Source organism: Mustela erminea, chromosome 10 (assembly GCF_009829155.1).
Source record: "Mustela erminea isolate mMusErm1 chromosome 10, mMusErm1.Pri, whole genome shotgun sequence".
In the NCBI taxonomy this organism is placed as follows: domain Eukaryota; kingdom Metazoa; phylum Chordata; class Mammalia; order Carnivora; family Mustelidae; genus Mustela; species Mustela erminea.
Window position 1 is genome coordinate 39611991 of NC_045623.1, and position 15583 is coordinate 39627573.

General features: G+C 39.7%; 1 long non-coding RNA gene across 1 annotated transcript; it reads left to right on the plus strand.

Moving 5' to 3' along the window:
* Nucleotides 1-6997: 6997 nt before the first annotated feature.
* LOC116567358 lies at nt 6998-14470 on the plus strand. The gene is made up of 3 exons (XR_004276199.1): nt 6998-7248; nt 8543-8617; nt 14377-14470. It is a non-coding gene; the product is annotated as an uncharacterized LOC116567358 (long non-coding RNA).
* The last annotated feature ends 1113 nt before the right edge of the window (nt 14471-15583 follow it).

The following is a 15583-nucleotide window of genomic DNA, read 5'->3' on the forward strand; positions in this document are numbered from 1 at the left end:
AAAAGACTGTCTTCTCACCATCGAATGGTTGTGGCACCCTTGTTGAACATCATTTTATTAAAGATTTTATTTTAGAGAGAGAGAGAGAGAACATGTGTGAGTTGGGGGAAGGGAGGAGGGAAAGAATTTCAAGCAGGCTCCCTGCTGGTCATGGGGCTCTATGTCATGACCCTGAGATCATGACCTGAGCCAAAATCAAGGGTTGGATGCTTAACCAACTAAGCCACCCAGGTTCCCCTGAACATCATTTGACCATATATGTGAGGATGCATTTCTGGACTGTTCTATTCCTTTGGTCTGCATGTATGTCTCCATGCTAGTACCATCCTATTTTGATTATTGTAGCTTTATGGTGAGTTTTGAAATCAGGAAGTGTGAGTTCTCTAGCTTTTTCCCTTCTAGGATGATGAGATACCATATGAATTTTAGGATGAATTTTCTATTTCTAAAAAAATACATCATTGGGATTTTGATAAGGATTACATTATGTCTGGAGACTGCTTTAAGTAGCCTCACCATCTTAACAATGTTAAGTCTTCCAATTCATAAACATGAGATAGCTTTCCATTTAACTGTCTTCTTTAATTTCTTTCAAAAATGTTTTATAGTTGTCATTGTACAAGTCTTTCACCTCCTTTGTTAATTCCTAAGTATTATTCTTTTTGATGCTATTGCAAATGAAATTATTTTCTTGATTTCATTTTCTAGATTGTGCATTGTTACTGTATAAAAATGCAATGTATCCTGCTTCTTTGCTTAATTTATATAATTAGTTCTAACAGGGTTTTTTTTGGTGTGGAATCTTTAATTTTCTATACATAAGATCAATAATCTGTGAAGAGAATCATTTTACTTCTTTTCCAATTTAGGTGTCTTTTACTTCTTTTTCTTGCCTAATTGCTCTGGCTAAGACTTCCAGTGCTATGTTGAATGGAAGCGATGAAAGCAGGCATCTTGCTTTGTTCCCAATCTAGTCTAGCTTCTAGTCTTACACCACTGGGTGTATTTGCTTTTTTTTTTTTTTTTTTAAATATATTGCTTTTATTATATTGAGGAAGTTTCTTTCTCTTACTGGTTTTCTGAATGCTTTTATCGTGAAAGGGTATTGGATTTTTGTATCAACTGAGATAATCATATTTTTTTCCTTCATTCTATTAATGTGGTGTTTTATATTGATCAGTGCTCCTATATTGAACAATCCTTGCAAGCCAGGAATAAATAAATTCCACTTGCTCTTGGTGTATAATCCTTTTAATATGTTGCTGAATTTCATTTGCTGATATTTTGTTGAGCATTTTTGCACCAATGTTGACCTACAGTTTTCTTTTCTTGTACCTTTGTCTGCCTTTGGTATTAAGGTAATGCTGGTCTTACAAAATATATTATGGAGAGGCCCCTCCACTTTAATTAAAAAAATATTTGAGAAAGCTGGTGTTAATTCTTTTTAAAATTATTGGTAGAATTCACCAGTGAAGTCACCAGTTCCAAGGGCTTTTTGTTGTTATTGTTGAGAGATTTTTGACTTTTGATTAAATCTCTCTACTAGCTAGAAGTCTATTCAGATTTTCTATTTGTTTTGTGGTTGAGTCTTGGGAGGTTTTGTGTTTCCAAGAACTTTACTATTTCATCTAGGTTATTCAATTTATTTGTATATAGTTGCTCAGCGTTCTGTCTTACCATCCTTCTCATTTCTGTAAAATAAGCAGAAATGTTCACATTTTCATTTTTGATTTTAATAATTTGAGTGTTCTTTTCTTGCTAGTTCATCTAGCTAAAGTTTTGTCAATTCTGTTGATCTTTTTGAAGAACCCACTTTTGGTGGTGTTAATTTTCTCTATTGGTTTTCTATTTAATTTATCTCTGTTGTAATCTTTATAATTTCCTTCCTTCCACTAGCTCTGGGTTTAGTTTGTTCTTCTTTTTCTTATTCCCTAAGTTGTAAAGTTAAGTTATAGATTTGAGATCTTTCATATCTTTTTTGTGTCTCTTCTTACATCTTTGTAGTAGTGGTCTGGCATAGTGGTCTGGCACACATCTTTGAGTGTGGACAGCTTCCAGTGGGGGAGTGGAGATCTCTGGTATTAATTTCAATTGAGTTTCATTCCACCAAAACTCACAAGTGTGCCAAGGCCCAGACAGTTGGGATGGTGATCCCAGACACCTGGGAATCAAGACACCTGAGTTCAAGTTTTGGTGCCGCTGCTTCCTAACTATGTGACCTTGAGCAAGGTTAATGCTCATTTTCCTCAGTTATAAATTTATGGGATAATACTCTTTACCTTATATGGGGTATAATGAGGATACACTAAAATAGCTTTTGTCACAGTACAAAGTAAAGATATAAGGATAGTTATTATTTCTAGAAATATGAGCTTCCGAGAAGTGGGGAACTATTCCTTTTCCATCCTTTAGTAAATGAGTTCCATAGCAGCTATGATTGTGCTTAAATTACGTATGTGGACCATGTATCTCTACCATCGAGCACATAATGGGCACTCAGCAAATTTCCACTGAATGGATGAACTAATTATTCTTACCTTGAATGGCAACTTGTGTGACCTTTGCCAAGTCATTCACCATCTGGATTTCTTAGCTCTGCCCCCAAGGAGTGCTCCACAGCCAGGATTCCCTTCAGGGGTCAGTTCTTTTCATAGCCAGAGCCAGTCACAGCACTGATGTTGGTCCTCATCATGGGAGAGGCCCCAGGATTTCCCTGGATGCTATCCCACTGGGAGGACTGAGAGCAAGTAGAAGAAGAACAAGCAAAAGGAGGCGGTGTTAGCTTGTCTCTGAATTTCTTCATCTGCTTCTTTTCATCTTTCTTGCTTCTGTAACACACACACACACATACACACACCCATCTGCTCTCCTCCACACAGAAAGACACGCATGCACCTCCCAAGTACCACTCTAGGGCTGGAGTCCAAAGTCTTCTCTTATCTGAAATTCACTGTGCACTTGCCCCTTGGCAGAGCTGGTGGACAGTTCAATGGGCTTCTCTAGGGCCCGTGCACACATGCACATAATTGCCACACCAGTAATACAGTTTTCCTTATTGTTATAACTGTTGGCAAAGGCAAAAGTCTGAGGAGACTGACTGCCTGAAAAGCTTCGTTATGCTGCAAGAATATATATTTTTTCAAATGCAAGAATTTTTTGGATGGAATTTCAACAGGTCCTTTTGTCAACTTCACTGTGGTCAACTTCATGGCACGGTTTTTTTTGAAGTCATCCCCTCTCCCCTCCCTAATGGGCCCTCAAACTCACGAAAACATTCAGGTCCATTGTTGAGTATCTGAATCTTTCTAAGTAACTAGCAGGTAGAATTACCAGGTAGTGGGCATGTTTGCTTGCAATCTGTCGGTCAGGACTGCAGTGGAGGTAGTTTTCATCTTGAGTGGCCTTGAAACCACATTTAATTTAAAGTGTCAACACAGAGTTTCTGTCTGTCTTTTATTCTCACACCCAGGTTGTGAGTTCTCTGTTTCGGATTCAGGCTCAAAGTAAGACAGATATTTGGAACATGTGAATTTCAAGGAAAAAAATTCCCCAGAAACCCAAAATATGTAAAAGCATTTAGGCGTCATCCCTCTATCCGCATGATTTGGCTAGGTTATATCAACTTACATATTCAAGCCAGATACACAGTGTCTGATAAATGCAAGAGGAACATTCGGCTTTTTTACTAAGCAGAGAAGTTACACTTTGACAACTGGGTTGGGGGCAGGGAGTTGTGCCGATGAGGGTCTTTTAATGCTCGCTAACACTTGCCTAGTGATCTCAGTGGCTGCTACCACTGCTAGGCTTCTTGTTTTTAACTCATATCCATTCTCGCTTAATTCCTTACTAAACTGCTTTCCAGTTCAAGACAGATTTGCCAAAGCAACAGAGCCTATATTGCATTCAGAACATGCCTAGATTTACAGAGCCCCGGTTCAGGAACACATTTTTCCATTCGCAGAATCTGGTCTTGGCTCGCTTAAAAGTTTTGCGACTGCTCTTGGGACCAGTCTTGGGGCAAGCTGCTGTGAGGTCCAGCTGATTGCTGCATTGTCATAAATGCCTGCCCTCTTCGAAGTCCCCTTGATTGGAGAAAATTATTCCATGTTTCATATTTAAAGACAGGATCACGTTTTCTTCCTTTCCTTCTTTCTTTTTTTTTCTTCTGACTCACATACAGAACCAAGATGTTGGGTTCCAGAAGCCCATATGCTAATTCACAGATGGCTTTTAGGAATGATTTTTTTTTTTTTTTTTGTCATTTGAATCATTTAGGTAATGTGGTTTATTTTCCAATACAGGATTAAAAAAAAAAAATTCTAAACAGACATCAGTGTCATATGGTTCTGAACGATTTCTTCAGGTACTGCAATCAATGTGGTGTAGTAATGTTAGTGAGTGAGACCTAAATTTTACTATGAAGTTTTTCTTGGACTTGCTTTAAGATTTCATCTAAAGTTGAATTTTAAAATGCTGCTGATACAACAGCCGGTATTCAGCATTCGATTTGAATTTGTATCTAGTCAAGATTTAATAGATTCTCTTCCTAGGAAAAAGAAAAACAAGTATGGGGGAGAAAAAAGAGTGATGTACTTGTAACCAGTACATTCCATTAACAATTTTAAACTTTAAGTAAGTATCATCACTTTTTTATTAGGGAGGAAATACAAGAGCGTGCAGAGAAAAGTGTTTTCACGTGGCTTGTCATAAGCATTCAATATCTATGTGGTTCTCATAGGTCATCATAGAAAGGACCAGACTTGAGGGGGGAGAACCCCCCCCCCCACAATACTGGCAACTTACCTCTATAACATTCAGATGATTAAAAACCCTATCTCCCCACCCCACCCCTCTTATTAAGCAGCCGTCAGTAAATACAAGGTGATCCCTATAATATTTGGTATCAAGAACAGAAAAAGTATTAGAAGCCTCACGGAGATATAAGTAAGCCTCATTGCCTAAGTCCCACTCTGATGGGGATTTCTGATAAATTCTGAGGCAGCCTGACAGATGTGTCATGATGTCTAATCCCTGTAAACACCCAGAGCTCTTGGAAAGTGGATGTTTTAAAAGAGCAAATTGGAAAACACGCTGTTTTTGTCCTGAGCTTTTTCCTTCAGGGTCCACCCTGCCCCCAGATCCCTCCTTCTGCAAAATGGTAGGAGATGGGCAAGATGTGAATCTAGACACTTAAACAGGAATAGGAGAACAGGCACCAGGTGGATTCTCTGCTGCCGAAATAAAAATATAAAGAGCATAGCCTACCCAAGCTTGCCTTTCCCCAACTGAAACCCCGCAGCTCTAGCATTTTCCTAAGAAGCCCTCCTTCCGCAGAACCGGACCACGGTCCCGTGCCTGTCTGCCGGAGTCAAGGAAATGCTCTCTGGATTGGAGTTGGGGAGGGCCAGAGAATCAAAGTGGGGATATTGTCATAACGAAAGGAAAAAGAGCTGCCCCCTAAAGCGCCTCCCAAACCTGCTCGATGCTTCTGAGTTCTGGCCCCCATTTCTGGATTGTATAAATCTGTTCTCAGAGCGCGGCGCGGCGCCAGGCTCCGTGGAGGCCAGGAGGTGCTCTCACGGCGCCCCGCGACACCCTTGGAATTGCTCACAGTTGTGAGGTCTGCGTCTCAGACATTTGGACAACTGCCATGGGGAAGGGAGGGAGGAAATTGGGCCAGTTTGCATTTTGTTACAGACCAGTCTTTTGGATGACAGAATTCTTTCCAATCAAAATGCCACGGATTACTCCCTGCTGTGAACTAATAGGGTGCTAATTAGCATATTTCATTTATTTACTTAACTGGGATAGAAACCATTGGGCACCTGGCCCACTTAGAATGGTTTCCTGGGGAAGCCATGAACCGCCGTTAAGTGCTACCTCAGTGCATTAAGGAAACCAGTTCACAGAAGCAAAATACCACCCTTCCTGCGCCCCCCCTTGTCTTTCTGTCCCTGGGGCGCCCCTCCCTCCTAACGCACACAGAGCATAGACTGGGGCTTGAGTCTAATCTGGTCTGACTTCACTAAGACTCTGGAACAAGCACTACAATCTCACGACCATTTCCAAAAGCTCATCTCGGTGGATGCTTTTTGGCAACCACACAGATCCCTGCGGACTCTCTCCTGCACCCATAATGACTCTTGAGCGTTCGCGGAATCTGAGGTCTCCCCTGATCTGTTTATCATTCCCTCGGATCGAGAGCTAAACTCACAAGCCAGTGAAGATGGCTGCTGGAGTCCAGGGCCCTCTCTGGACTATTACTTGTAAAATCTTAAAACACCTGTTCACCACGTTTTCTTCCTTACTTAGGAAGAACTCCCTTAATAGTTCTCCTGCTGCCCTAGCGTGCTTTTACATTCCATGTCTGCCAGTCTCCCTACTGGTCTATTTTCAGTTTATTCAGGGTCAAGCCATGAGCAATGTGAAATGAAAACAAAGCAGCCCAGACCCATGAAGCAAAGAGAGGTGGATCCCAATCTAGAATGACTCCAAAAAGCAATCTCACACAGTAGGAGCATCTCTCAGTAACTCGGTAGAAGTGAGTATGCATAAAACACATATATGGAAAGGTCTTGGGGTGTTTCTGCACAGACCTTTATTTACTAAGGACTCAGTTAATAGCCCTATGACCTGCCCTATTGTCCAGGCCTAAAAATCTTGGAGTTATGTTTCTTCTTTCCCTAATCAGTCTCTGAGTCTTGTCTTTTCTATTTCTGACTGCTTCTCAGCCATATCCCTTCTGCGTTTCCATTGCCACTGCCTTGTTCAGGTTTAGGTCACTGGTCACTTAGACACTTGCTACTCAAAACACGCTCCATAGACTGAAGCATCAGCCTCAGTGACACCCTCAGGACCAGGAAAAATCTGAATATGTGTTTCAACAAGCCCCCTAGGTGAGCTGTGCACACATCACCATTTAAGGATCACTTCGGTCCTGGGGACTGCTCTGCAGCATGCTTCTGCCACCCACTTCCTTCTGTCAACATCCTCTTACTCCTTTCCGATGATGCCACTCGTCTGCTTCAAATTTTTCCATACCTCACTTCTGTGTCAGGTTTTCTATACTCGCTCATGGTGGAAAATGTTTCCAGTTCATTCTAGATGACCCCAGTCACTTCATGTTTTTCTTAGTCATTTCACGTTGGAACTCAGTTGCTTGTGATTTTGCAGGCTTTACTGTTCACCTCACTTTTCCTGGCAGCAGGATTCCGAGGGAATGACACAGCTGATGGCATCACCTGGGAGGTAAGCGGCCGTTCAGGGGTGTCTGTCCCTGCTGGAGCAGGTCTTTGGACATGTTCATTGCTCCATGCTGAGCAGCCACATCCCCGTGTTTCTACACTGTTCCTGATTTTATGGACTTTATTGCTTTCTCTTGTGGTACTTCTCTGTGACAACCAAGGAGTCTCATTTGGGCCAGCTGGCTTTCTCTCTTTTTCAGTTAATTTATGAATCCATCTTGTGGGATTGGAAAGACTTCAGTGCTTTTTTTCATAGTTGAGAGAGATGCAGTGGGGCTGCCCAGATCCTCTGTAATCTAGATGCTTCCACAGCTGTCTCTATTATCCTCTAGCATTTGTGCCTGGGACCTGAGGCTTTTTGTATCTATCTCTCAGTTCTTCTCACTTCTTCTGCCACCCAAAGCAGGCTTACCAACTGGAATAGCAGATTTCTCCAAATGGTCAGTCTTTAGGGGACACTTTCTTCACTTTTCACCTATAATCAATTAATCAATCAATCAATCAATATTGATATTTTACCAGACACTTACAAAATGCTTTGTGGATCACGAAGCTCTTTAAAATTCCCCACCCCCTCCCTCAGGTAATTCAATTCACACAGGACCCCTGTGAGGTAGATAAGATAGATATCCCAGGGTATCATCCCCAGAGGGAGAAACCTTATTTCAGAAATAACTTTCCTGGAATCACCTGATACCTTAAAAGTAGAGGGAAAAATAACCTTGAGGACTTTTGCCTCTGGACCTACCAATATTCTTGGCAAAATACCATACAGAAAACTAATTTCTAGTTCTCCCGTTCAGCTCGCAAGGTTTTTATGCAGATCGCTTAGACTCTCTGCATCCCTGCCAATCACGTTGCAAAATGCTTATGAGAATGATACTTTCTGCCAGGTAATTATGATGTGCTGCGAGCCCCCTGGGAGAGAGAAAAACTGTAGGTAGCATTTGCATTTCTCAATTTCTCATATTTTGTCCAGAAATATCCTCCCACTTTATTTTTACACATTTTATTTCACCTCTTAGATATTAGGCAACCTGTCAGGAGAGGACTCTCTCCATGCTTTCTTTTACATCTTCCAAGTAGTTAGGGCAATATGGGGTAGGCAGTTGGTACCTAATGAATGCATATCAAATTAATAAATAAAGAGAATCATGCTCCTGTATTTGCTGAACCATATGAAAGGCTCTATAGCTCTGTGAAGTTTGTGATATATCTTGTTGCTTTATTCAAAAGTGTCTTAATTTTAATATCACAAGCTGTTTCTTAATTTAAACCACTGGCACTCAACTTCACAGTTCCAGCTGTATCATGCCAGAGGGTAACATCAAGTGCTCTTGTTGAGGACAACATCCTTCCAGATGAAACGACTGGTAAGTTTCATGTATTTATTACTTGTGCATATACTATTTACTTATTTATTATATGCAACAATGTATTATGCTCTCATTCGGGAGCTTCTTAGTTCTGTCCTTAACACATAACTTAATTAATCAATGAATTTACTTATTTCCTCACTGATTTACTTCAGTCTTTCCCAGAATGCTCTTTCTGGAAATCATACCTAATTTCTCCAGACCTGATTTGAAGTTTCTATCTCCATAAAGCTTAAAACCTTTTTTGTCGGTCTTAAAAAATGTGGCTCTGTATTTTAAAGAAAAATGACTATATTCTAACATTTATAAACATTTACTATTTTTCTAACCAGGTTTGTGTGCTTTTAAGATCAGAAATGGTATGTTGCTTCTTTTTGTGGCCTACAAAATACCATACATAATTGTCTACTAACTATTTGAATTTGGTTACCTGAAACAATAAGATATCCTAATTTTATTTTTGAATATGAGAAAGATTATTTCTTGCAGGAAATACGTTAACTATCAATTAATATTTCAATCTTATAGCCTACTTCTCCTTCTAAGATTTCATCCAAGTAACTGAACTCTCCAAAAACATCAGTGAATATGTTATTTGCAAGAAAATTATAGGAAGAAGGAAAAGAAGAGTCTCTGATTTTTTTTTTCCCTAGTGCCAGTGTGTTCTGGGCTTTAAGTGATAGAAAGAATTTATGCCTCACTCAAAGCTGTTGTTCACATATTAATACAATTATTTATATACCTTTCATTAATGTGTCAATGTCTGATATTCATTCTGCCCCTCTGAGAGTGTACCTACTTTCTAGAAAAAGAGTCCTGGGGATCTTATGAAGTGGTAAGACATAGCCTGACTGAAGCCCCAAGTCAAGAAAATGTTCCCTGTAGATAGAAAGCTACCCTTTAAACTAGACACTATCAGTTATGAAATATATAACCCTAATGAGTATACTTAAAAATTAGACATTTTCAGTGTTAGGAATTGAAAACAGGTGAAACTATCTTCTATGTATTATAGAAATAATGTCCTATTTGGCAAACAGGTACCTAATGAAACAGGGCAAACAGGATGCAAAATATTATAGCTATTGAGAGTACTGGACTAGCTCAAAGGTATAAATGGGCTGGAATTTTTCTGATTTACTCAGAGTTATTATCTGATGAAAAAAGGTATGAAGTTAGAGTCATATTCCTACATCTAGCAATCTGGGCTCCACACTTTCCAAAGGATAGAGTATTTAAGCTGGTCAAGATATCTCAGTGTATCTTGGTGTTATAGACTGAATGTGTCCCCCCAAATTTGTATGTTGAACCCCTTCCACCCATTCCCTGCGCACACACAGTATATAATGGTATTTGGAGGTGGGATCTTTGAGAGGTAATTAGGATGAGATAAAATCGTAAGGATGAAGCCCTCCAATTAGAATTAGTGCCCTTTTAACAATCATGAAAACTTGCATCCCTCTGCTCTCTGCTATGTGAGGATAGCATGAGAGGTCAGCAGTCTGTGACCCACAAAAGGGCTCTCACTAGAACTTGAACCATGCTGGCATCCTGATCTGACTTCCAGTCTCCAGAACCATGAGACATAAATTGCTACTGTCTAACAAACAGCCAGTCTATAGTGCTTTGTTATAGCGGCCTGACTGGACTAATACACTAGCACTTCCTTCCTGAGTACTCCCATTGTAGAATATGGTAAGCAGAGTATGAGGGGGATGCTCAGGGAAAAAAAGAAATTGTACTTGGAAGACCAAAAGCATTAGTGAAAACCTACATATATCCCTCCTCAGCTTCTTTCTGGGGCTTAGTGTTCCATATGGGTTTAGAGAAAAGCCAGACTATCTCCCATGAAACATCCTATCCAAGAATTTCTGTTAAATGATGATCTGCGTCCTCGGCTAACCCAAGGATTTCCTAAGGGTCTTTTGAAGGACATGTTATTTCCTACTGTATGTAATATGAGGAAAGGGAGGGGTCATACAATTGTAAGCTATAGTACTGTTAAAGGAAGTGTTGTGGTTTGAGAAGTGTGGTGATTTATAGAAGCCAAGGATGTGGTGGGGTTGGCTGTCTACAGGAACTGGGAAGTGGAGTTATTCTTCAAGGATCAAATTTATAATAATTGATTGTTAGTCTTAGGATGGGTAAATTAAAACTTGGGCAATTTTAAACAGTCCTCTTATGAGCTTCGAGACCTTCTAGGAACTGCAGTTGAATTTTCTGTAGCACGACAAACCACAGAAGCAGGTAGTCTCTCCATTAAGCAAGGGTGGAAGTAGCAGTTTGGTGGAGAAGAAATTTCTCTTGTAATCTTGTTTCCAATGTAGGGCTTTTCTCTAGTATTTTGAGGTACCTGATGCTTGTGAAAGTAAAAAGGAAAAGTGTTCAAAAAATGATAGCTACTCTCCCATCAGTTGTTCCATCTGGAGGCACCTGTTTTCCTTAGGCTTTGATAATTAAGGGTAAGACTGAGTAGCAACGTTTTTTCTGTCTCTAGATCATGAGGCCTGATCTACTAGCACCTAAAGTTTTAGCTTTTGGTAGCTGATATACTAGCTCCTGAAGGCCTTCATAGCAAAGCTTGCATATTCTGCATCTTTTATGTTCCTGGACCATTGGGCAAGTGAAGAAGACTCTCCAGGAAAGTGGGCAGCATTCCCACACACCTTGGGGTTGCCAGTGTATCATTGGCTATCTCCTGTGGGCGGGCCACAAGATATATTGCTTAGTAATGCCACGTGTCACTTGTCCATGTGGCCAGAGAAAGACCTCTTCCCTCTCTCTGTTTCCTCTGCCTCATGAAAGGGCCAGCGTCAACTGCCTGCTACACACGCAAACACACACTGACACTGCATACACTGCATTTAAACTGGGAAGTTTAGAATGACTAAAAAATTAAGGGCATTTATTGGCTCGAGTCACTTAAAGTGAGTAAATAGGATATGTTTTAAACAAGGCTGTTACATTGTGCATCAATCATTTCACCAAACTCCTGGTTTTGTTGTTGATGTTTTCCAAACTGCCAGTGTTGGCTTTCGCCCAAGACTGCTGACTCAAAGTGCTTTGATCAGCTCCTGAGGCACTGTGCCTTTTCTTCCACAACCAGCCGGAAGTGAAAACATCTCTCCTTTCCCAGAAGCCTTCAGAGCCATCTCCTGTTGTCTCACTGGTCCAGACTGGGTCATGTGCATATCATTGAACCAATCGCAATAGCCTGAGAGATGCAGTTCACTGATAAGATTAGGTTAATCAGGACCTTTTATAAGTATTTAAACCACCAACCATTTTTGTTATTTTAAAATAAAATACATATTGAAACTCAAACATTCTCTTCAGTTTAGAATAGTTGAATTTTTCTGAATTAGAATACAAAAGAAATCTTAATTTTCTACGAGTTCCATAAAATATTAAGTAAAGCATAAAAGACCAATTTGGTCAAATTATTTTGTAAAAAACATATTGTGAATGATGTTGGTTGAGACTACTTTCCCTGGGGATTTTGAAAAACACTTTATCAAATAGATGCCTGGTCCACCAGATATGACCTATGTGAAATCCTGCTTTGATGCTGGAGGATAAAACAGATCAAGTCTCAGAGATCCTTCCATCTCTACAATTTGAGGAAAATACATAAGAAATATTTTGTATTCTTCCTACCACAAAACAAAAAGCCACACTCTTGAAACATCATGTCTTAATCTTACAAGCTCCTGTCACAAAATACTACAGACTGGGTAGCTTGTAAGCAATAGACATTTAGTTCTCACTGTTTTGGGAAGTCTTATATGGAGGCGCCAACATGATCACGTTCTAGTGAAGGCCCTTCTCCTGGTTCATAGCCACTGCCTCTTGCTGTGTCCTTACATGGTGGAGAAGCTCGGGTTCTCTCCTTAGCCTCTTTTATTGAGCACCAATCCCATTCCCGAAGGCTTCCCCTGTATGGCCTGAGTGCCTTCCAAAGCTTCCACTTCCTAATACCATCATCTTTGGGAGTTAGGATTTTGACACATGAATTTTGAGGGTACACATTCAGACTATAATAACACACAGCTTTTCTTTTATTAGATGACTTGACACTATAGTCTAAGACAGTAGATAAAAGCAGGAGACAGGAATCTAGGTGAACAGACTTCTGATCTCTGCTCTGCTAGGCACTTGCTGGGTTATTTTGGTTAAATCATGTCACCACTCTTACTTAGCCTGTTTCTGTGGCTATGAAATGTAGATAATAATACTTCTTTTTGTTTTGATACCTCAAGTTGCCATGAAGATCAAATACAATAGTGTAAATGTGCTCTCAAAACTGTAAAGGAGTTTCTGCACAAGATACTTTTATTACCATCATTAATAATTGACTTCTAAATTTACCCCAAATAAATTTATAGTGTTGGTCAAGTTATTTAACATCTTTTACTATCATTTTTCCTTACCCAGATTAATCTCTAATAGCTCTTCCCACTCAGCTTTGGGATCTTTGAATTCTATTTTTTTTTTTTCTAGTAGCTATTGACTACTTGCTCACTGGACAGAATGAAGGGGGCCTGGCTGGTTTATAATAGCCAGATTTGGCCAGTACTGCTGAAGGACAACTACAGTCATATCTCTGGTGGAGTTTCTTGGAATTTTAATGATAGTAATTACAACCAATGTAGAGTATTTGTTTGGTGCCCTGAGTTGGTTTATTTTTCACATGCAGGCTTGGGTGTGCCTAAGCTTATAGGTTAATTTGTGGACATACTTGCTGAGAAGCAATGGATACAACTCAGAGAACTGATGAGTAAGCCAACGGCATTTAATTTGTGGCAATTTCAGGCACAAAACTCACATGTCTTAGTCTTTATGGGACAGGATTTGTAGTTATCATTTTTTTAGTTTTAAAGAAATAGCGACTTCTTGTGAAAATGGCATCTAAATCTAATGTGGAAGGGTTGCCTTTTTTGGTGGGAAATTTTGAACTATTTAGATGGACAAGAAAGTGAAAAAAACAGCTACGAGATTTAGGACCTTGAAACTGTGAACCATTACGTTTGGGAATGAAAGAAATGTTACATGAGAATCTTGACTGTGTGTTCATTCGAGACAGAGCTCTTACCTGTTAATGCCTTCGACCGTAAGTACGGATTCCTTTAGCAGAGATGATGGTGATGATGACAACTACTCCCTTACAATACCAGCAAACCCTTGTTACTTGCTTGTTTTCCTTGGGGCCTTAATCTAATTATGTGCATTCTCTCCATTGATCCTAACTCTAATTTCATGCGATGGGTACTGTGATTATTTTCTCTTTGAGCATGAGGAAGAGGAGGCACAGGGTGGTTAATTAACTGGCTCAAAAACACAGAGCAAAGAGATGGACAGAGCTGGGATTCAAACCCAGATGACACTGAGAGCACACTTACCCAGGTGGACATATCCTATCACTTCATGTCACCAACAGGAACAACTTTTTACAGTTCTAGGCACGTCACTTGTTCACTTATTTGATCCTCCTTGCAGCCCTGTGCAGTAGGTACCATCACCATTACCAGTAATCATATAGATGTGAAAACTAATGGCGAGAGAGGGTGAGCTCCAGAGCTTGTGCTGGTGCTATCAGTCATAACAAAATAATACAAAACAGTGATGGAAACAACTTAAAAATAATAATAATAAGTACGTGTTGAGAGATTTTTACAAGCCCGCTGCAAAATGCTTTGTAAGCATTATATGATACTAGGTGTGTGAATAGTTCCTTTTTTTTTTTTTTTTTTTAATAGGCTCTACACCCATTGTGGGGCTCAAACTCATGACCGTTGAGTCTTTGAGTTGAGACCAGGAGTTGGATGCTCAACTGACTAAGTCATTCAGGCATCCGAGGTATAAATAGTTTTTAATTCCCATTTACACAGGATGAAATCAAGACTAAAAAAAAAAAATTAAGAAATTGCCCATAATCTCATAATTTTGAAAACTGGGAATCAAGATTTTGCAGACTGACCCCAAAGCCCATAATTTGAACAGTATTTTGAACCATGTTTGGTTCTGGATTTGGGCATTATGAAATGTTGGTTATAACCATGACATTTGTTCATTTATTCAGGCAACAAATATTTGTCAGAACTCATGTATTGTGTACCAAGTGGTATGTCCATGGCTTCTAGGAGGCTTATAAAATAGTGCACAATATTTCCTTAATCACGGAAGGATGAAGAAATGGTGGCAAAGATGTTTAATCAAAGGCAGGTAGATTGTTCTAAGACTTGATCCCAGAAAATATTTAAATTAACTGATTTCATTTTAAAATTTTTAGCAGCAGCAAAAAACTCACAAAAACACAAATAAAAACTGATCAGGGTAACTTAAGTTCAAATCCTTCCGTAAAGAGTCTCCCTTACCTCCTTATTGCAATAACTAAGTTGCTAAATCAAATGAAATTACCTAGTGCAGCATTTTGAAGCACGTGGAATAGGTTCTCCCACTATCTTGCTTGCAAAGTGAGAGCTGATTGGATAAGGCCTTGGTCTTTGCGGTGAGAAACTCGGTGGGAGCCGTGAGCGATAACAACGATAGAGCCAGTCACTTGGGGACTAGAAGTCACAGGCATCCTAGCAAAAGGGCCTTTGCGTGATCAACATTATCCTCCCTTCTCCTGTTGACCTTTTATTTACTTCTGATGTTTTCTACCTGTTTGAATGCCCTGGATTTTTTATTTCAAGGAAACTGACTTCTTGGCAGTTATTTTTCCATTTAGTCTGGATGAATGAGTCTAACTGTCTTTTTCTTCTGAATTTTAAGAACAAAAATATTCCCTGATTGTGTACTTGGTGTGAATACACAGGTTCGATTAAACTTTTGTTAACTAACTGGCTGGCAGAGTTGGGCTACCTGGCTAAGGGTGTGTATCTATCTACCTTCCTCTTAATTTCTAAGAATGTGGCATTTTCACAAGTACAATAGTGTCTTCTTAATAGTAGGTTTTCAATA